We start from the raw sequence: 21002 nt of genomic DNA on the forward strand, positions 1-21002 counted from the left end.
CCACTGCCACCCCCACTGCTGCTGCCGCCCCCACCGCCGCAGCCTCTGACCCCGCCGCCACCGCCGCCGCCGCTGCCGCCACCACGGCGCCAATTCCAGCGATATCCAGTATTCTTGTTAGTTCAAATGAAACATCTCTTTGCAGTTGGGTTTTGGAAAGGAATCATTAGTTCAGATGTTGGTCATGTGCTTGAATGCCATGAAAGGAATGGTAGAAATGATCCCTAAAGGTATAGTCTTTTGAATGCTTGGATACGGAAGAACCATCATAAATAATGTGACCTGAGAGATCCAGAAGCTGATTCTGTTGTCATGTATCCCAATTTGGTGTGTGATCGCTTTATTTGAAAAATGAGAGAACTGAGATGTTCCACCTTCCTGCCACTCTGTGCACTCCACTTCCGGTGACGTATCTGAAGGAAATGAAAACACTATGTCAAAGAGGTAATCTGCACCCCATGTTCATTGCAGCATGATTAACAACAGCCAAGACATGGAAACAACCTAAGTGTCCATTGATGGATGAATGGAAAAAGAAATTTGTATGTGTGTGTGTGTGTGTGTGTGTGTGTGTGTGTGTGTATACATACATATATATACACAAGATATGGTATTCAGCCATGAAAAAAAGACATCATGCCATTTTTGACTACATGGATGGACCTTGAGGGTGTTACACCAAGTGAAATAAGTCAGAGAAAGACAAATACTGTATCATCTTATTTCTATATGGAATCTAAAGCAAAAAAAAAAATATTAAGACCCAAACTCACAGAAAAAGATATCAGAGTTTTGGTTACCAGAGGTATGTGGGAAAGGGTCAGAGGAATTGGAGGAAGATGGTCAAAAAGTACCAACTTCCAGTTATACGAAACATAAGCACTAGTGAAATAATGTTCAATAAGATGCCCACAGCTAACACTGTTGTGTAATATACAGGAAAGTGTTTTTTTAAGTTTATTTATTTATTTTGAGAGAGTGAGAACAGGAGGGACAGGGAGAGAGGGAGACAGAGAGAGAACCCCAAGCAGGCTCTGCACTGACAGTAAGACACGGGGGCTCAAACCCTGTGAGATCATGGCCTGAGGTGAAATCAAGAGTCAGATGCTTAACCAACTGAGCCAGCCAGGTGCCCCAACAAGAAAATTCTTAAGACAGTAAACCCTGAGTTCTCATCGCAAGGAAAACATCTTTTTTCTATTTTCTGTTGACATGAGAGGATGGACATTAACTAAACTTACTGTGGTGATCATTACCTGATACATGGAAGTCGAGTCACCTTGAACTTGAGCAGTGCTGTGTGTCAGTGACATCTCAATAAAAGTGAAAGAAACACGATGCCCCACTGATTCCATGGAGAGTAACAATGAATTTCCTAAGCTCTTATTTTAGGTGTGTTGGGCCTCCAGGGTCTAATCTGAAATATGGTGTTAATAATACCTGTTTTAATTTCTTTGTCTGATGATCCATCTGATGAGGTGTTGGTGATGAAAGGGATTAGAAAATATAAATTACTGCACATATAAAAATATTAATGTTGGTAATAACAGTAATAAAATTATAAAATACATATCTCGGGGATACATTCTGTGGGCAAAACCTCCATTTTTTGGAAAGGTGTCTGACGGCTGTCTCTTTCTTTCTTTTTTCCTTTTCTTTTTCTTTGGTTAATTAAGTATTGGTGTCCTTTTTCTACCTAAAGAGTCCACATTCATTCTTTTTTTTTTTTAATTTTTAATGTCTTTTATTTATGTTTGAGAGACAGAGAGAGACAGTGTGAGCAGGGGAGGGTCAGAGAGAGAGGGAGACCTAGAATCTGAAGTAGGCTCCAGGCTCTGAGCTGTCAGCACAGAGGGGGACACGAGGCTTGAACCCAGGAGCTCAGGCAAGAGATAATGACCTGAGCCAAAGTCCAATGCTCAACTGACTGAGCTGCCCATGTGACACTAGCTTTTGAATAATGAAAGGCAGCCTAGCCTGCTATTTATTTATCTGATAAGATTTTTGAGTGAAAATATGTCCAAATATAAAAACAAGGGAAACGCAGGCAATGAAGTTCCCTGTCTTTGTCTTTATTTTGCTTTTGATATTGGCCATTATTTCTTTTTCCACTTTGACTTGCTTTCCAGAAATTATCTTGGGGATATTTTGGATAGAGAAATTTTCTAAGCTGGGAATAGCCATTGTATTACTGAATTTTTTTCTTTTGCCTGTAGAATATACAGGTTGGAGGTACAGTCTATGCAAATGAGTAATAATCTCACTTGTGCATCTGTTATTAACTATGGAGCATGTGAGAGAAAAGAAGGAATTTTAAGCTTGTTTTACATGACTCAAGAGTGGAACTGAGATGAACAGATGTAAGATATGGGTGGAGAGATCTCAATTCATGACAAAAACGAATTTTCTAGCAGTCAGAATACAGAGAATAGAGTGGGATACTTTCCTAGCACACTTTTGGTGAAGTCTTCTTCTAAGCTGGAAATCTCTCAACCTCCGCTTCTAATACTGGCTAGTGTTTCAAAGAAGATAATTGGAAACACAGGCTGAAAGGATCTTGCCAGACCCCCATGCTAAAAATGCAGGCAGTACTTGGCATGGCCGGCCTTGAACCAATGTATGGTAACCCTTGAAGCTGGTCTGGTGGGCTGAGTGAGTAGGGGGTATGCAGCATGGTGAGAAATTGGCAGTGACTGATCACTGGGTTATATTCACTGATGTGAGAAGCATATATTCTAGAATCAGAAAACGCGAGTGTTGAGGGGCGCCTGGGTGGCTCAGTCAGTTAAGCACCTGACTTCAGCTCAGGTCATGATCTCACAGTTTGAGCCCTGAGTTGGGCTCTGTGCTGACAGCTCAGAGCCTGGAGCCTGTCTTCGGATTTTGTGTCTCCCTCACTCTCTGACCCTCCCCTGCTCACACTGTCTCTCTCTCAAAAATAAAAAATAAATAAATAAATAAAAAATAAAAAGAAAATGGGAGTGTAAGGAAATCACAAATATTACCTGTAGACACAACTAATCCTCTGGCTCCTCTCTGAAAGGCAAGACTTTAGGTAGAATCAGCAGGTCCATTTGGAGCAGCAAACAAGTTGTATACAAGTACACGGTGTTAAATAGTCTTTGCCAGGAGGGAATCAATCGGTCAAGATGGAGGTACATGTGGATCAAACCTAGGGTGACCCTAAAACCCAGTGGGAGGTAGGATATACTGGATGGCCTGATTCTCTCTCTTTGCTAGATTCAACCTGCTTACCCCACCACTGCCAGCCAGTGGCACAGGGAGGGGCGAAAGGAAAAGCAAATATTGACTGAAAGCCTGTTATGTGCCAACCACTCCATACATCCTAACTCACTTGGTTCTTATGTTCATCTTCTGGGGTCGGCAGACGAGGACACAGTCACGAAGGCTTGTTCAGATTTACACCTGGATCTGACTCCATTAGCCTGTATTTTTTTTTTTTCATGACACGTGCTGGATAAGAAAAGGAGAAGAAACATGATAGCAGGTGTTATTCCTTTTGTTAATTGTATCTCCCCAGAGATATAAAATCACTGTTGAACGCTGTGGGGGTCCTTCTGTGCTGTGCCATTCAGAATCCTTGCAGAGAATGCCTTTTTCTTTCTCTTCTTTTAAAAAAATTTTTTAATGTTTATTTACTTGAGATAGAGAGAGAGAGAGCAGGGGAGACGGAGGGGCAGGGAGGGAGGGAGACACAGAATCCAAAGTAGGCTCCAGGCTCTGAGCTGTCAGCATAGAGCTGATGCAGGATTTGTACCCATGAACCATGAGATCATGACCTGAGTTGAAGTCGGTCTGTCGTTTAACCGACTGACCCACCCAGGCACCCCAAAAATGCCTTTTCTAATCAACTAAATTTTTAATTAGTCTGTCTTGGTACTCTCTTAACTTTCAACTCCCTTGTGAATCCTGGAAGTAGTTGAATATCCTGGATGGAACTCTTAACCCCCATTTTGAGCTCTGCACCCACTTGTCCCTGCTACTGCTTAGGCGACTCATCATGATGATGGCTGGGTCAGAGTTTATCAGACATCTGTTATTCATCTTTAGAGCTCCACCCGATTCCACTCTTATCTCTATCTGGATTCTTATTTTCAGTTACACCCTCTCCCTGCTCCCTCTTTCTACCAGTCTTCATTCCTGACCTCTGCTTTATCCCCCTTTCCACTCATTGTTACAACATGTCCTTCCAGTTGGGGACTTGACTTAGTCATGCAAAAAAAAAAAACCCAGAGCGTGTCAAGTGTCAGCTTCTCAAAGTCCCTAAAAACATAGAACATGCAGACTGAAACCAAAGGTGATGATTTTATGAGACCAGCTACTTTACCTTCCTTGACCTGTCTCAATATAACCCAGGCAATTCTTCCCATCCTTTCAGATTCTCTTTTTTCTTTTTAACATTTATTTATTTTTGAGAGACAGTGTGATCAGGGGAGGGGCAGAGAGAAAGAGAGAGAGAGGGAGACACAGAATTCAAAATAGGCTCCAGGCTCTGAGCTGTCAGCACAGAGCCCGATTCGGGGCTCGAATCCACGAACTGTGAGATCATGACCTGAGCTGAAGTCAGATGCTTACCCGACTGAGCCACCCAGGCGCCCCCCCCTTTCAGATTCTTTATGGAATTTGAATCTTAGGCACACACAGTATCGCCACCTCCCTTTTTCACCCCGCACACTAATAACATAATCTATTCCAATGTAGCTTTTAGCACTTGTGTAGGTTTTCATGTATGCATACCATTTTAATTTAGCCAACGCTTTGTTATACATTGATGTTGCCCCCCATTTTTTCTTCCTATCAACTGCCCTGATGTGAACATCTCTGTGGCTAAGTCATAGCATAGTTTTCCGGTTACTCTCTTAGGGCAAATTCCTAAAAATGGAAATTCTGGCTCGACTTATATGCATGTATTTAGCCCTACTGAAAGAGGTTGCCTACATTACTTTCCAGAGGGAAAGTTTGCTGCCCCAGTGGAAGTGTGGGAAAGGTTCCTGTAAATAATTTAAGAAGAATGGTATCGTTCCTTCTGGCTCATCACAGATGAGTCATGTGCGCTCTGGTGAACCAATAACCTTTATCGCTCTCAGCTTGATTCATATGTAAAATCAAGGCTTTGGATTAGAACTCCATCTTCCTCCAGCTGTGGTCCTGTGGCACTGCTTTCACAGAGTGGGGATAACTGCACTCCAGAATGTTCTTTGGGGTTCTCAAAAGGGACGGTTCTCAAGAGGGAATTTAGAGATTGGAGCCTTAAAAGACTTTGCCTGAAGTCTTCTCTAGGGGGACAGAAAGAATTTCTTTGTGGCACAAAATACTTAACAAAATTGTCTTAAATCTTGTCCGAATTTCAGTGAACAGTGTTGGTTGAGGCTATGACCATTGTTCCCTTTGTGGGTTATCATTTACAGATGAGGAAATAGAGGACGTGGTCGGCTGGAGACCAGCTGACCCTTAGGGGTGAGTCAGAGGTTAGGGAGGAAAGTGCTAGACTTGTCTCTATGGGGCTAGCAACACGTAGGCTAGTCTTCAATGCAGAGAATCTTCTGCCCTCAAGATACAGTTCTGGGTTTATCTAGAGAGGTGATGGGGACTAATAGAGTGAGTTCTTCCAAAACACCCTCCTCCAACAGGGCCCTGGGCACATCGGCAGCAGGACACTCTTGGCCCGATCTTATGTGGAATCTCTATGTTTTTTGTTGTTTTTTTCCTTACCTCTGGCTGTGGGCATTCTGGTCACCAGGCATCCCTGCAAAAGGATGAGACCTGGTAAACATACAGAGAAACTCAGACATGAGCTGGTAAAAATCAAGTTGAGAAGACTCATAAAAAAGCATCAAGAGCAGCAAGGAAGGTGCCTGGGTGGCTCCGTTGGTTAAGGATCCAACTTCTGCTCAGGTCCTGGTCTCAGGGTTCATGAATTTGAGATCCCTTATCAGGCTCTGTGCTGACAGCTCAGAGCATGGAGCCTGCTTGGAATTCTGTGTCTGTTTCTCTCTCTCTCTGCCCCTCCCCTACTCACGCTGTCTGTTTCTCTCTCTCAAAAATAAATTAACATTAAAAACAAAACAGCAGCAATGAGTGCAGTTTGGCTTCTAAAATTTTTATTGAGCAACAGCGAGGCATAGGTCCGATGAGGGCAGCGTGAGAAGAGTAACTGGCTCACAGCTAAAGCGTTCAGCGTGTGTTTCTTGAACACCAGGCTCCAGAGATAGAAAGATAAACAGCCTCCAACCTTCCTACAAGCCGCTCACAGTCCTGCAGAGGAAACAGAGAAGAAAACAAGCATGGCAGCAAAATCATAAATTGAAGTTTATACAAATACCAAAGTAGGGCTGAGGAGGGAGTGATTCACTTGAAAGTTGTGCTAGAATAAAACTTCAAAGTCCGCGGTGTCTGATAGATTGCAGGTGGAAGCCCCTTTCGGAACAGATGGAGGCCGAAACTTTTCTCCAACATCCATATGTATGCCTCAAAGCCTATATGGTTTCATTATAAAACCAAATATATGTACTTTAAAATCACATTTGATGCTTCAAACCATTACCTACTAGTGTTTTTCCTCTTTTTTTTTTTTTTTTTTTTTAGCAAAGTTAAAAAACATGCTTGACTGAATAGTGCCCCTGGATTGAAGAGTCATTTGTTTCTAACAAATTGACACTTCATTATTTTCCACTGGGAACAACTATGCGACTCCTTTTGCTTCTCCAGGGCTGGTTATCCAGAAGGGGGAGGAAATGCAGAAATACTGCAGAGGTTGTGTTTGATTTCCTTAGTAAATAAAGTAAGGGGTAGGGCATGCTTACTGGAATATAGGACTGAATCGACTTTAAGATTGAGTAAAAGCAGCATTGGGATTATATGTTTTGAGTCAGTTTTCCAATTCCTACATTCTATAATCCTGAATTTCAGCGTATCAGATTCCTGCGTAATGAGGTATGTATGTGAGTTACATATACAAATCCACTTCCTCACTATTTCCTTTTAGGAAACAGTCCCAAGGAATCCAGACGCCCTCGTGTTTCCCCACCGTGTGATCTCGGGCTCCATGGACATCAAGGACGAGGCGTTCTCTGTGGTCCACAGGACGCTCAACACGGTCAGGAGAGCCTTTAAGGACACGGACTGCACTCACGTCGGAGTTCATATTTTTGTTTTATTCATCAAGGGGGCGAGGTGGAATCAGGAACAAAACATACTAGAGGACTCGCTGCTGGTGAACTCTACTACAATTTTGCTGACATCTACTTCCTACCAACAAAGCTTTCTACCTAATGAGCAAGTGCTCTGGTCCAGACCAATTCCCAGCTCCACACGTTTGAGTGCCCAGTTTGTCAGACACCTGAGAGGTCAAGAATTTTGACAACCACCTGCTTGCCTGCAGACTTCCTGACCTCCGTGCACTTGCCTATGGAGACCCCCCCAGTCCCTGGCTCACCATGCAGATTGCCTTGCTGTGCGAGAAAAAGGAGAATTAAATGTGTGCACCAAACCAAAAAAAAAAAAAAATGGAGACATTAAGGAGAACTTTGTGGGAGATTAATACTAGAAAATTCTCGTATCTGTGGAGAACATAAACAGTAGATAATGTCAATTATCAAAATGTTTCTCTTGTGGAAAATAGTTGGGGGAAATCTGAGGTTGGGAACAGCAGATGTGCTCCATATTTTTTTTTAAATTTTTAATGTTTTATTTAGTTTTGATACAGAGAGAGACAGAGCATGAGAGGGGGAGGGGCAGAGAGGGGGGAGAGACAGAATCAGAAGCAGGCTCCAGGCTCTGAGCTGTCAGCACAGAGCCCGACGTGGGGCTCGAGCCCACGAACGTGAGATCATGACCTGAGCTGAAGTCGGAGGTTTAACCGACTGAGTCCCCCAGGCACCCCATGTGCTCCGTGTTAAAACGTCAAGTGCTATACTGAGGGCATTCATCAGCCAATGCAATCAAGATGGTGGAGAAGGTGATAGGCAAGATTTGCGTTGGAAAAGACCTCTGTAATATTTCTAGTTTTCATTCAGCTTAATTCCATTTCAACTATTTAAAGATTTTCTGATTCTCTTACAGTGCCAAGTAGAGGGATTACCTTATTAATGGTTGAAATATCCTTTGAATAAACTATGAAACTGCTACTCCAAAAGATGTTGAAAACTGAACATGATGGCAGTTAGTTCTACATTTAGAAACAGGGGCGCCTGGGTGGCTCAGTCAGTTAAGCACCTGACCTTGGCTCAGGTCATGATCTTGCCATTTGGAGTTTGAGTCCCACGTCGGGCTCTGTGTTGACAGTTCAGAGCCTGAAGCCTGCTTCGGATTCTGTGTTTCCCTCTCTCTCTGCCCCTCCCCTACTCGCTCTCTTTATCTCTCAAAAGTTAAACATTAAAAAAAAGAAATAAATGTATAAATCTGAGGGAGAAGTAAAAACAGGAGTGTTGCTGTAGGTCTTAGCATAGAGACCTTAAATACGTACAGAACAAAGGCTTCTGGGAGACCAATACACATGGTGGTCAGTGAAAATATGTGCAAGTTCTTCTGTCTTGATCGCCATGAAGCTAGCGCGAAGTATTCCCCTTAGTTCATTCTAGGTTGAAGTGGGGCACCAGAGAGGTGGTGCCTCACAAACAAGGTGACTGATGATTTAAGCAGGAAAGGGCTGGGTGCTCTAGAACTTTCCCCATATTAACCTTTAGAAGGAAGATCCTCATGCCACTCCCTTTAAGCCACTCAGACCGTCTGATTTCCCTGTGCTTGGTTCAGGAGAGTTCGTAGATAATGGAACTTGGCTTTTCATGTTTCTAGGCAATTCTGTGGGAAAGAATAAGCAGTTACTCTATTTTCACATACTTCTTTTGTGAAAGAAGCCCTCTCTCGGAGGGCTTCCAGAATATTGGGAGTGAGGAGCCCTCCCCTTTATGTATTTAATCAGATATTGCAGAAAGAACACGAGGATGAGTCTGTTGCCAGCAGATTGTGAAGGGGGCCCGTGTTCTGAATGTGTTTCATTACTGTGGTTCGTGACTTGGTTCAAGTCCCGCAACAAAAATAAGACTGAACATTGCTGCTAAAGAGGTTTCCTATGATTTCTCAAACAGTGAGTATTTGAATGAGTATTTCCAAAGCATTGGGCATTTTCAGAAACCCACGGAAGCAAGGATTTGCAAGCAGGAACTTCATCTGTTCCCCCGTGTCTGCCACAGTGCCTGGCATCTAAATGCGTGTTAAATGAATGAATGAGTGAATGAATGAATGACCGATGGGGTCAATTTATGCTTCATCAGATTTTGTAACCCCACTACCAAGGGCAATGCCTGTCCCAGCCAGTCAACAGAACCTGTGTCCCTGGGGCGTCTGGGCTCCTTAGTCGGTTTAGCATCTGACTCTTGATTTCAGATCAGGTCACGATGTCACATTTCATGAGATCAAACCCCGTGCTATGCTCTGTGCTGACAACACAGAGCCTGCTTGGAATCCTCTCTCTCCCTGTCTCTCTGCTCCTCCCCTGCTTGCACATGCCCTCTCTCTCTGTCTCTGTCTCTCTCTCTCAAAATAAATAACCTTAAAAAAAATAGAGGCTGTGTTCAGCAAGTTAATAAAACCCCAGGAAACATTCAGTAATTCAGTAATTGAAACATTCAGAAAAGCAAGGCCCATACAATTATCCATTTGATTATTTATAACCCTTAACAATTATCGATCAGGATTATTATCCTTGCTCAATTATTTGCTCAGATAATAGTTTTTAAAATTATGTTTTATTTATTATTTTTCGGGTAGCCCTTGTCAGACTCAGAGGGTCCGCTGATAGCAACATTGCATGTCACAGGTTTCTGCTTGGCGCACTTCACGGAGGTGGCATGGTTTTAGCAGGTGGATCCACAGAGAAGCGCCTGTGGTTGCAATTAGGCTAGAAGAGAAGTTAGAGTGCTGGGACTTTAAGGTGACCAGCTAACAAGAAAGAGCTTCTGCCAGCCCACGTATTGCCTCTTCCAACCAGTTGATCTATCGGGTTCTCCTTCACACAGCCTATCCCTGCTCGGACAGAAAACCAGGCTGAGAGGCGCAGAGAGAGCTGCAGAAGGGAAGAAGAGCCCTTAAAGGCAGCCCAATAGCTAATGAGAAGTCTCTCCACTCTTCAGCGGGGGGGGGGGGGGGGGGAGGGAGACCCAGAAGAGGACTTCCTCCTGCTGATCTCATTTGCTATTCATGGAAACCGATGAGGCAAGCATTGCCACTACCTCCATCTCACAGAAAAGCAAGGCCCAGGGATGTCGAGAAATTGCCAGAATCTAACCCCTGGCAGGTGACAGAACAAAGCTTCTAGCTCAGGAAGTCTGATTCCATTCCTAACTCCCAGGAACCACCATATTATGTAAATTTGTGTTCCCTTTACTTGGCAAATCTTCATTCTCAGAATTTAGAATAAGGCAAATAGTTACTTGAATATGATGCATCATTTGAACTTTTTAAAAAAATTCAAGAAGGTGTCCTTGCCTGTATGAAAACCCCCATAATAGAGTATCTTAGAGACTGCACCACAGATGTCTAGCTTAAAAACTATCTCTGAGGCTAGGGCGCTTGGGTGGTTCAGGCGGTTGAGCTACTGACTTTGGCTCAGGTCATGATCTCGCGGTTTGTGGATTCGAGCCCCGCTTGGGGCTCTGTGCTGACAGCTCAGAGCCTGGAGCCTGCTTTGGAGTCTGTGTCTCCCTCTCTTTCTCTCTGCTTCTCTCTTACTTGTGCTCTGTCTCTTTTATAATATCAGGGATATTATAAAAATATCCCTGATGCCTATATAGTAATTATGGCTAACCGTATCCTAAAGACTATGATACTGCCACAGTGGTCTTACACACTGGACTTCTTCGCTGGGAGCCCTTTGGGGATGGGATTAGTTGAGGAGAAGAGTCATTGCATTACTCTGGAGCCTCCCAGGTTCACGGTAATGGGGGAGGTCTTGGTTGGCTTCTACTGGGCACCGCTATCGTTTTTCATGCTTATACGCTTTAAGAACACGGTATCATTGGAACACTCCAGGAACGAAAGCGAACTTAGGGATAGAGATGAGACACCACAGAGACAGATGCTCACGTCAAAGAAATGCTTCAACCTATGTTGCTGTACCGCCCGCGTTTTCGCTTCGTTTTTGATTTTATACTTGATACGTGGAATAAGAGAGCTCCTGTTGTAGCTTTTGCAGTTACTTCTTTGACCGTGTTTGGTTTGGCAGTTAAGAAAAAAATCAACAGAAGGATTGCATTTCAATGGCATAACACCTAATCCTCAGGCAAATGATTTGTCCACGCTTAATATAAAATACTTATGATGTATTGTTTGATGTAAACAGTAGTTCTAATAAAATGGTGCCTGAGGTACAGTTCTTTAGCTGGTAATACCCTATTTGTGTTGGCCTGTACACATCGGATATAAAGCCATTATGATAAAATATATCCTCTTTAGCCTGATAAAAGCACAGACTAGAGTATAGGATGCATACCGGGGGAGAAAAGATGCTATAAAACACAAAGCCCCTTATAGTATTTGGAGTTGGCACCAGGGACGAGCCAGTCAGCCCTCCTCTAGATGGAAACTTCCCAACCTCCGTGGAGGAATGTCCGTTTAATCATTCGAGGCCGTTTATTTGAATCTAATATTGTGCTGAACCGAGCCCAACTACATGTAGCTGCTGCGTTTGTGAAGTTTTTATAAACGGGAGGGAACAGCTGCATTAAAATAGTGGGTTTCAAGCACAAAAGAAGGTTAAAGAAGCACATCCAATCCAGCCTGCCCTGGATAGCAATCTCTGCTCTCAAATATCCACTTGTTATAACCTTTTTCTCCAGGACCCCGTGCTGCGTGGAAGCATGCAAGGTTAATAATAGCAGGCAAAAAATGCTAGGCATTTCAAGATGCAACATTCATCTTACCGTTGCACTAATGCGGGGATGACAGAAAGTCACTTTCAACCTCCTTTCCTGCTGCTTATTTTACCTGCGTGTTGTGAGATACTCCTCTAGGTATTGGAGAATGATCGCTGTTGGTATGGTGTTATACGAGAGGCAGGCACACTTGCCATTATCCTCATCCGATTTAATGCTTATAAATCAGCAGAAACTCCACCTCAGTCTACTTCTCTGAGTCTCTGAAGAGCAGACGCTAATAGCGCTGTGCACAGTTCATCTGGCCCCTCGCCTCCAGAACACCGCTGAGTGAGAGCCTTCTCAGTAATGGCCTCAGCCAAAGGATGAGAAATCACAGGGTCTGACCTAAAGTGATCTGCATTTTCCGATTTCTGCCTTATCCTGACGCATCAGTTACCTCTCCAAGAGATGCGGGAGAAGTCACATGGGAACCACATTTGAAGACAGGCTGCTCTCTTCCTTTGGATTGCAGGCTTAAAGTCCTTTTTTGCTGGTAAAAAGCAAAGACTTAAAAAGCAAGTTTTCAAAGTCGTTTTTGACTTGGATTTTTATTTTGATGGTACTTGTAAATAGATTAAGGACTTAAGTCCATGTAAGTATTTATTTATTTATTTATTTATTTTGAGACTGAGAGCGAGAGCAAGAGAGAGAGAGAAAGAGAGAAAGAGAGAAAGAGAGAGGGCAAGCACCTGAGCAGAGGAGGGCCAGAGAGAGAGGAAGAGAGAGAATTCCCAGCAGGCTTCCAGCTGTCAGCAAGGACCTGGATGAAGGGCTTGAGCTCATGAATCATGAAATCATGACCTGAGCCAAAATCAAGAGTCAGATGCTTAACTGATTGAGCCACCCTGGCGCCCCATGAAATTATCTTGCCTTTGAATACATATCTGGAAGTACAAATAAACACAGCAGGGAGCCTGGGTGGCTCAGTCCATTAAGCATCTGACTCTTGATCTCAACTCAGGTCATGATCTCTTGGTTTATGGGTTTGAGTCCCGCATCCGGTTATGTTCTGGCAGCGCAGAGCATGCTTGGGATTCTCTTTCTTCCTTTATCTCTGCCCATCCCTTGCTTGTGCTCTCTCTCTCTCAAAATAAAGCAATAAACTAAAAAAAAAGAAAACAGAAATGGCCACAAAGGGGAGAGAGGAGGGAGAATGGAAAGATGACACTTCTTTTGTTCAGCTTAATGGTGCTGCTCAATTAGCACAAACCTCTCAGAAACTGTGCTTGTCCTCACTGAGGGCCACAGAGACTAATGTGCCCACGGCGTCCACAATGACTTTGGATCCAGAATGGACCTCGTGTCCCTGGACACTACCAGGGGGGCAGTGAAGTAAGTCAGTGAGAGGACTCCCTCAGCTCCCACTCTGCTGTCCTGGGCCCGCAGGAAAGAGGCCTGGATTCTAGATAATTGAGGGAAGCTCGAGAAAGAAGGGCCGGCTCATTTTGGAACTCTGCTTTTTGTCCCGGGGCTAGAACTAGAACCCAGAGCCCAGTACTTGGTTGACCCCATTGGCATGTGTGCAGGTATTCTGGCCAGACCAGCAACTATGTTTGAGGCTTTCCAGTACTTTCTGCATTCAGGGCAAGTGAGATTTCTGGAGGAGAAGGTCACTTCCCAGATCAGATTCCCGCTGGTGGGAATTGAGCTGGGAGCCGACCCTCTATAAGAGGTGGAACTCAGATCAGAGCTAGAAGGCAAATAAGGAAATCTTTTAGTGACTGGAAAGGAGGCGCCCCTTTGCTCCTATGAAAGCTTCTCTCCAATTAAATCCAAAGTGTTTTCCTATCCTCCTTTCTTTTTCAATTTTTGGTCCAATGCCCAACAGTGAGGCCTAGGAGATTCTCCTGTTATCTTCCTGTCCCAGCCATGAGTGGGGACGTACGTTCTCGGTAGAGTTTAAATCTCATCTTCAATAGGCTTTAAGAGTCCTTACAAATTCTGTGGACTTGTAATTTTGTTATTCCATATTACACTACCACAGTTAAATAAAGGAAGAAATCGGTTGTATTTTGGAATCTTTTACTTACAGACTCGCCCCTCTCCCCCATTACAAATGATATTTCATTGTTTTAAATGAAGCTATTCTTTTATTTTTGAAAACTCCTTCAGAAGGGTATGAAAGGGTTTTGCTTTTTTCTCCAGCTACCTGAGAGAGGGCTTTCATTAGCATCAAGACCCCTATTATAGGAGCATTAGGAAAAAAAGCCACTTGTGTAGCTATTCTTTATTAGACCAAAAAAAAAGAAAAAAGAAAAAAGAAAAAAAGACTCATGTTGAGAATTCTGAATCCTTTCCACAGGAAGGAGAAATTGGCTGGTTAGCATATTATAAATAAGTGAAATAATACAATCAGAAACCTGCTACAACACTGAGCTGTACTTAGAATTCTTTTGGTTATTAAAAAAAAGAATGATTTTTGGTTATTGACATGAAATGTTCTTGCTGTTAGATATTTTTGATTTCTAGCTTTTAGTCAGAGATAATACAGTTTTTGATTTTGGGATTTTCTTTTCTTTTTTATTTAAAAATTTTATTTTTAAGTGATCTCTACACCCAGTGTGGGGCTTGAACTCACCACTCTGAGATCAAGAATCACATGCTCTAACTGACTGAGCCAGCCTGGCACCCCTAGAATTGTCAAATAGATTCAAAAATTCCCTTTTTGGGTGACTGTACTCGGAAGACCATCTGTAATCAGTAATTCTCTTCTATCACTAGTTTCTTGGGTTCAAATGTCTATTGCTTAGTCTCTAAGGCTGGAGGTGGGAAGAACAGATTTGCCAACACATTCTGATAAGACTTTTCTGTGGTTAGACGGCATTGGTCTTCTGAGCAGTGCAGTTTGGATTATCCTCTTTTTTTAAATGTTTATTTATTTTCAGAGAGAGAGAGAGAGAGAGGAAGCATGCATGAGTTCGAGCAGGGGAGGGGCAGCTAGGGAGAGAGAGAATCCCTAGCAGGCTCTGGGCCATCTGCATGGAACCTGACTGTAGCTCAATCTCACGAACCCCTGCGATCATGACCTGACAAGAAACCTGAGTTGGATGCTTAACCCACCCAGCCACCCAGGGGCCTCTGGTTTACCCACTTGACCTGCAGATTTTCTGTGCAAATTGTAGGGGATAGAAAAGGTATCATTTCCATGTTGCTCCATGATAACAAGGGAGCAACTTTCAGTCTGGAGAGGAGAATGACCTTTTGCCAGACCACTCCGATTCCTGCTGTGCCCAAATAAAGAGGGCAATGTGGGGGAGATGGTCCTGAATTTGGGTCACAGTGGGCATGGGTAGGACTAAGGAGGGAATCTGATTGCTGCATAAAGTCTTTTTTGGTTCCAAAGACATGTGGAGAGAGAGTGTGAGGAGAGTTGTTAGGTGGATGAAAAAATGTCTTAGCTGGATCTTGTGTTTTAGGGAGCAACAATGGGGTTAGTTTCACTAACTTATTTTTTCTAAAGTCAATGATATAAGGTTCAGATTTGTTGATTTGGGGGACTAGGTAAAGCAGAGCTGAAACCCTGAAATATCAAAGACACTAATCCTAGTTGTTCCCCGGGAAATTCCACTATTCACTTACCGTTTATTTTAACCGCTCAGACTCTCCATAACCCATCCTTCCCTCCATGTCCACGGGCATCGCTCCAGTCCTGGCTGCCATCACTTCTCACCTGCCCCTCTTCGGGGGCTGCCTGCGGACTCCCCCATGTCCACCTTGGCCCTCTCTTCTGCCCCGCAGCCACAACCAGAGCGCCCTGGAGACAACAGATCTGAGTTAACACACCTGTTTGAAACCCTTCTTTGATATTTCCTCATCGTTGTTAGGGCAAAAATTCAATGTCTTGACTAATTTGTATAGGGCACCCATTTGGTGGCCCAGGGACTCTCCAGCCTCTGCTGGACCTTTGTGGACAAATCTTCCATTCATTCTCAGGCCCAGCACTGAATATCCTTCCGCCACCTTGAGAAAGGAGGCCGGCTCACTCACGTCCACCTAGGGGAGGGAGCACTTCTCGCCTAGGGAGTGGTCCTTCATGACTCTGCTTAAAGGGGCAGGATTCCTCTACCTCAGGCCCCACCTTCACATGCAAGTTTCAGCCTGTGCAGGTTTGTCGGCCCAGAAGACCAGCAACCTAGGTGTGGGTTGCTTGTGAATGAGGGCAGGGGCCTTTCCTGCTCTGTCCTTTGCAAGTACCCGCGGGGTGCAGTGTGCTGGTGCGTGGCACCTGCTGAATACAAATGTGTGAAATAATATGACATTTAAAGGCCCAGTGACATCAGGCTCTTTATAAATTTGTCATCCTTTATGTTAAAGAAGATCCAGTTCTTCCCTTCTGAAAGAGGATTTTACTTCACTGAGCTCCAGGGATGATCTGAATTCCTCTTCCCCTGTGTTTTCATAGCAAAGACTGAGAATTAGACTGATTAGATCAGATAAGCAGCTGCCCCTTTGATGCCCAACCCCCACCCCATATATGCAAAATAGGTTTCAGAAAGGGAAAAAGCCAAAAGTCAAAACACAAATCCAGTTTTGTTTGGCCTCCCCTAATCAGGAGATAATAACAGACTTCTTTATTTGTATTGTTATTGTGATTTAAGGTGAACTAGCCATTAACATGATTCTAGCATGTAAAGGATTCAGGGCAGACCTGCAGACCTGTGAGACTTGAGGTTTTCTCTCTGGGCACAGTAGGGCACCTGTGAGGGAGTAGGTAGGTTCCTGGAACCCTGGAAAGTTAAATAACTTGGAAAATAAATGTAGAAAGTTATATTTCATCTTTATCACCCTTCACAGTGACCATGATCTTTCCACCTGGCGGTAAATTTCTTCTGTTCTGAGGGATTTCTCTCCTGGAGCTAAACGGACACACGAGCTGGGGCCGGGAATGAACATGGCGGACCCCCGTCTCGTGGTGCTTCTAGCCATGCGGGGAATTGTGTGCGTCCCAGGCAATCACGATGTATGTCCGGAGAGAGGCAATTCAAGCCTTTCCAGGGGGCAGGGAAGATGCATCTAAGCCTGGTGGGCATAGGCAGCAGGATACATGGGGGTAAATGGCCAGGGAGACATCTCGGAAGAGGTGGTATCTAGTTAGACCCTAAGGGGAAGTAGCATTCATCTGGTTCACCGAGGTGGGCGGGTGGGAGAATTGTGGCCTCGCGGACAGTGTCTTCCATGATGAAATGTCTGGGGCTGCCTGGGATCTAGCTATCCTCACACGACATCAACAGCACTTGTGCGTATAGAATAGCAGCCAAATTCATCTCTAAATAACATCAGTGGCCAGGAGTTGTCTAACGTCTCCTAAGCCTCTGATGGAGTCCTGAAGGTTCCTTAAGGCTGCCGGACAACGTGCTTTTCTCCTCTCATTGTGCTGCCCCCATGCCAATGCAGTCACAGGAGGTCTTCTAAAGTGATTGATCTCACCTCGAAACTCTTGGTTACATAAAACAGTCTCTGCCTGTCTCCTGCCCAGTAGGCCCTCTGATCATCTGTATAGAGTGTGTTCACTGTCCTCACCCCCACAAGCTGTGGCATGGGCTCCCTTCCCAGCAATCCTAGAGGTTATGTGCACCGGACACCTTTCCAACGGGTCACCTGCTGAAACATCCCCAGGTGCCTTTCAGTAAGATAAACTGCATATTAAACATACTTCCTGCCACCCGGTCATTACGTGGATTGGGGAGGATGAAACACAGAAACTGGGTTTCTTTCTTTTCCTGGTGACATTCTTTTGTCGTGGCGGCCTCCATGTAAGGGCACCCTTGAAAGGCCCGAAGGACATGAAAAATGTATCTAGATCTCTCTTTTGGAAATACTGCAGTCTTGAACAATTTGATAAAAGGAGGAGAGGTGGAAGGCAGAAGAGTGGAGAGAAAGAGCCCAGAGCGGCAGTGCTCTGAATTTAGAAACCTTGCTTTGCTATCTGGATCTGATTTGGCCTGAGAATGCAAGCATCAGATAAAAATAACAAGTCACACAGTAGAGGACAGAGCTCTGGCTTCTCCCCTGCCTGGGGCCGCGCATGCCCGGTGTGGGCCTCTTTGGTCGAGAAGTGCTGAGCCGCATTCCCCAGCAGAAGGCCAGAGTGAGAAAGGGCCTGTGTTTGATGTATGAGCTTTGGCTTGCCATCGTGAGTCACCCCAGAACTAGCTGCAGGCAAAACAAAAATCTTTTGTGATTAATTAGAAAAACTGGACAATTATGAATTGACTGCACACGGCCAGGGTAGGGTAATATAAATAGTAATGACTCTGGTGGAGTCTGATGGACACTCCGTGTTTATGTGAGATCACTGGAGAAAGGCACATTTTTTAGCATGGAATCTGCTTAAGTAGGACGATTTCGGGTCTCGAACAATCTGAGGGTTTTGATTAAAATTCTGGTTGACACCTTCGAGGGGATTCTCGGTGACTTTTATTTGACACCCTCGCAAACACTGGTCTACGTGCCAAGTTGACTGTTCTCTTCTTTTTTTTAAAAAAAGAAATCTGACCCCAGATGTATCCTTTGCAGCAGCTCTGTGCGATTGCTCACATCTTTTGCTAACCTCCCTGCCGGCGCGTAGTTATTGGCTGGTTATTTTGCCCTTTCTGGGGCAACTGCTTCCATCGCTCCACCCTCGGAAGATGTGAACACAGATATCATTTTTATTCTGAGGCACTTGTTGGTTTTATCTTAAGGGAACAAGGAACCATCAGGAATGAACTGTTTTCTCAGCGAAAGGAGAGATCAGAACACTATAGTGAGTTATTGGATTAGTGATTTATTCTGTTTGGAGAAGGTAAAGGATCATCACACCACAAAGTCGGAGAAAAACCCCTGGGTGTGAACACTGTATTTTTTGGCATGATGTCATCTTGCTTCCCACCCCACTCCCCACTCCGCACATCCTGTGTAGTGGAGCTGGGGAAGATTATTTCTTTCAAAGGAAGTTCACAATTAAGTCCTGACGGTGCCTGCAAATGTCAAAAAACAAATGTCCTCCAGTGATCATTTTTTAACCACCAGGGTAAGCAAGTTTTTCTTTGTCCTGAGGCAACAGTGTGTGGCCAGTAATGGTCACTGACTGAAGAGTACCTCGAGAAAATGCCATCTCACAGATCTCTCCCCGGCACCTACCGCACTTGGAGAAAACATCTTCCAGACCTTTGAAATTTGGTTGCTGCCAGGCAATTAACCCGTCTTAACGTGCATTCCCCCATCCAAGCGCCTTTTCTGGCCCTCTGTTTGTGCTCGCCAGCATTCACATGGTTTTCTATTATTATTCAAGCGGTGCCGCCTCAGTGGTAAACCCATTGACCATTCAATCAGTGCCGGAGCTGCTGCGGATAATTAAAAGTTCCCAACCTCTTGCCCCAAGGCCAGGCTAGAGCCAGTCTGAGAGGAGCCAGGTCCTGGCTGCTCAGGGACCAATCGATCAGCTGATTAACCCTTCTTACTGATTGGTTAGAGCCGATTGCATCTCTAGCAAAGAAATCTCCGGTGGCCCTCGGGCACGAAAAGTAGCTATACATTCAGGGCGGCTGAGGAGTTCCCAGCAGTCACTGTCCACACACCAAGTAGAGAGAGGAAAAGAGACGTCCTCAGCCAGTGTTCATAAGATTTTATCTCCTCACCCCCCCCCCACTATCTCTGATTTTTATTTCCATTAAGAAAAGCTCTGTTTCAGCTTCCGGAATGATGGAAGAGATTCCTGGCATGGTAGTTAGTTGCTGCTATATAGCTCGTGTAACTGTGGATCCTTTTCAACCACGGTGTCCCCAAGCGTCCCCTTGCAAACGTGAAAACCGAGGTCAGAAAACACTGAAGACGCCCCCTTCAGAAACGGGTCCCTCTCTCAGAAGATGGCATTTGGACCGGTCAACTCTCACCGGCTTTGCATTTGCTGGCTAGTAAATATTTATCTTTGGGCACGGATAAACAATCTGTTTTCAGTTTGTGCTTACATTTTGGCACTGTGAGTAAAACACACTGTATGGGAACAGAGGCATTAAAAAAAAAGATGACTGCCCTGTGTTGTCTTTGAAGGGGGTAGCTGAGATGCTATCAGACAGGTGTGGTGGACCGGACCGTAATGAGCAGTTCCCTGGGTTTCTTAGAGGCTGATTTAGGTGGATTTGGGAGAAGAGCCCAGCAAGGAGGACTTCCCGGGAGAGCATTGGCTCTGCAGGTCTCTGGCTTATCATCCTATCTGTGGCACCCAGGGAGAAAAGCTGAATTTTGCAAAGCAGCCTCTGCAAATGTTATCTTTGCCTCCATCTCCAAGAAGGCCCAGCAACCGGTGACGTCAAGTCAAGTCGAAGGCAGGTGGGCTGCGAGAGTGTGTGGGCTCAGGGCTCAGGTCAAATGTTTCATAGCGAAACAGCGTCAGTGGGAGAAACAAGTGTTTTCCAGAATGCTCATGATTTCTCTTATTTTGAGATGCTTACCGGTGGAACCAGAAGAGCGGAAAATCAGACCTTTCCAGGGAGCAAAACAGAATTCACCTTATGGTGACTTTGATAGTAACAGAGACTGACCTTGGATTCTGTCTACCAGGTGGGCTGGTTACATAAGAGGTAGCTTTGTTCCCCAAGCCCTTTGTGGAAACCTTGCCCCCTTTGTGAGCTGTCATGGGCAGCACGGAGGTGACAGTGTGTGCCACTTGGAGGGATCTGCTTCTCCGGAGAGGCTCAGGGTTAAGCAGGTGAGAAGCAGAACGGCCCGAGAGCTTTGAGGTTCTGAAAGAAGGGAAACAGTATTTTAGGAACACCAAGAATGACGGTTATATTTTCACTCTCAAGAGAACCAAAATAATCAATAATTATATGACCCTGGATACATTAACATCTCAATGGCCTCAGTCTCCTTGCCTTAAAGTGAGATTATTAGATTTCACAGGTATACACAGGCACACACACGGGGATTTTTAAATGGACCCACAGCTATTTAATTTTTCTAAAAAAATACATTTCTGAAATCAAAGCAGAATTTGTAAAACTTATGCGTAAACCAGAGCTGTATGCTATTAAAGGAAAGGGAAACAGTACCAAACCTGGGGGCATGAGATAATAGTGTGGGTCCTTT

At 44.5% G+C, this 21002-nt stretch overlaps 1 long non-coding RNA gene and 1 pseudogene across 1 annotated transcript; both read right to left on the reverse strand.

The window, feature by feature from the left end:
• The window catches only part of LOC115295182, a 36174-nt pseudogene extending 30409 nt beyond the window's left edge, over positions 1-5765 (reverse strand).
• A 457-nt stretch (positions 5766-6222) lies between these two features.
• Positions 6223-20474, reverse strand: LOC115295482. Its single transcript, XR_003910423.1, has 4 exons — positions 20366-20474; positions 15513-15687; positions 8700-8820; positions 6223-6276 (listed from the first exon to the last, which is right to left on the reverse strand). It is a non-coding gene; the product is annotated as an uncharacterized LOC115295482 (long non-coding RNA).
• Between the last annotated feature and the right edge of the window lie 528 nt (positions 20475-21002).

The sequence above is a fragment of the Suricata suricatta genome, chromosome 7, assembly GCF_006229205.1.
Source record: "Suricata suricatta isolate VVHF042 chromosome 7, meerkat_22Aug2017_6uvM2_HiC, whole genome shotgun sequence".
In the NCBI taxonomy this organism is placed as follows: domain Eukaryota; kingdom Metazoa; phylum Chordata; class Mammalia; order Carnivora; family Herpestidae; genus Suricata; species Suricata suricatta.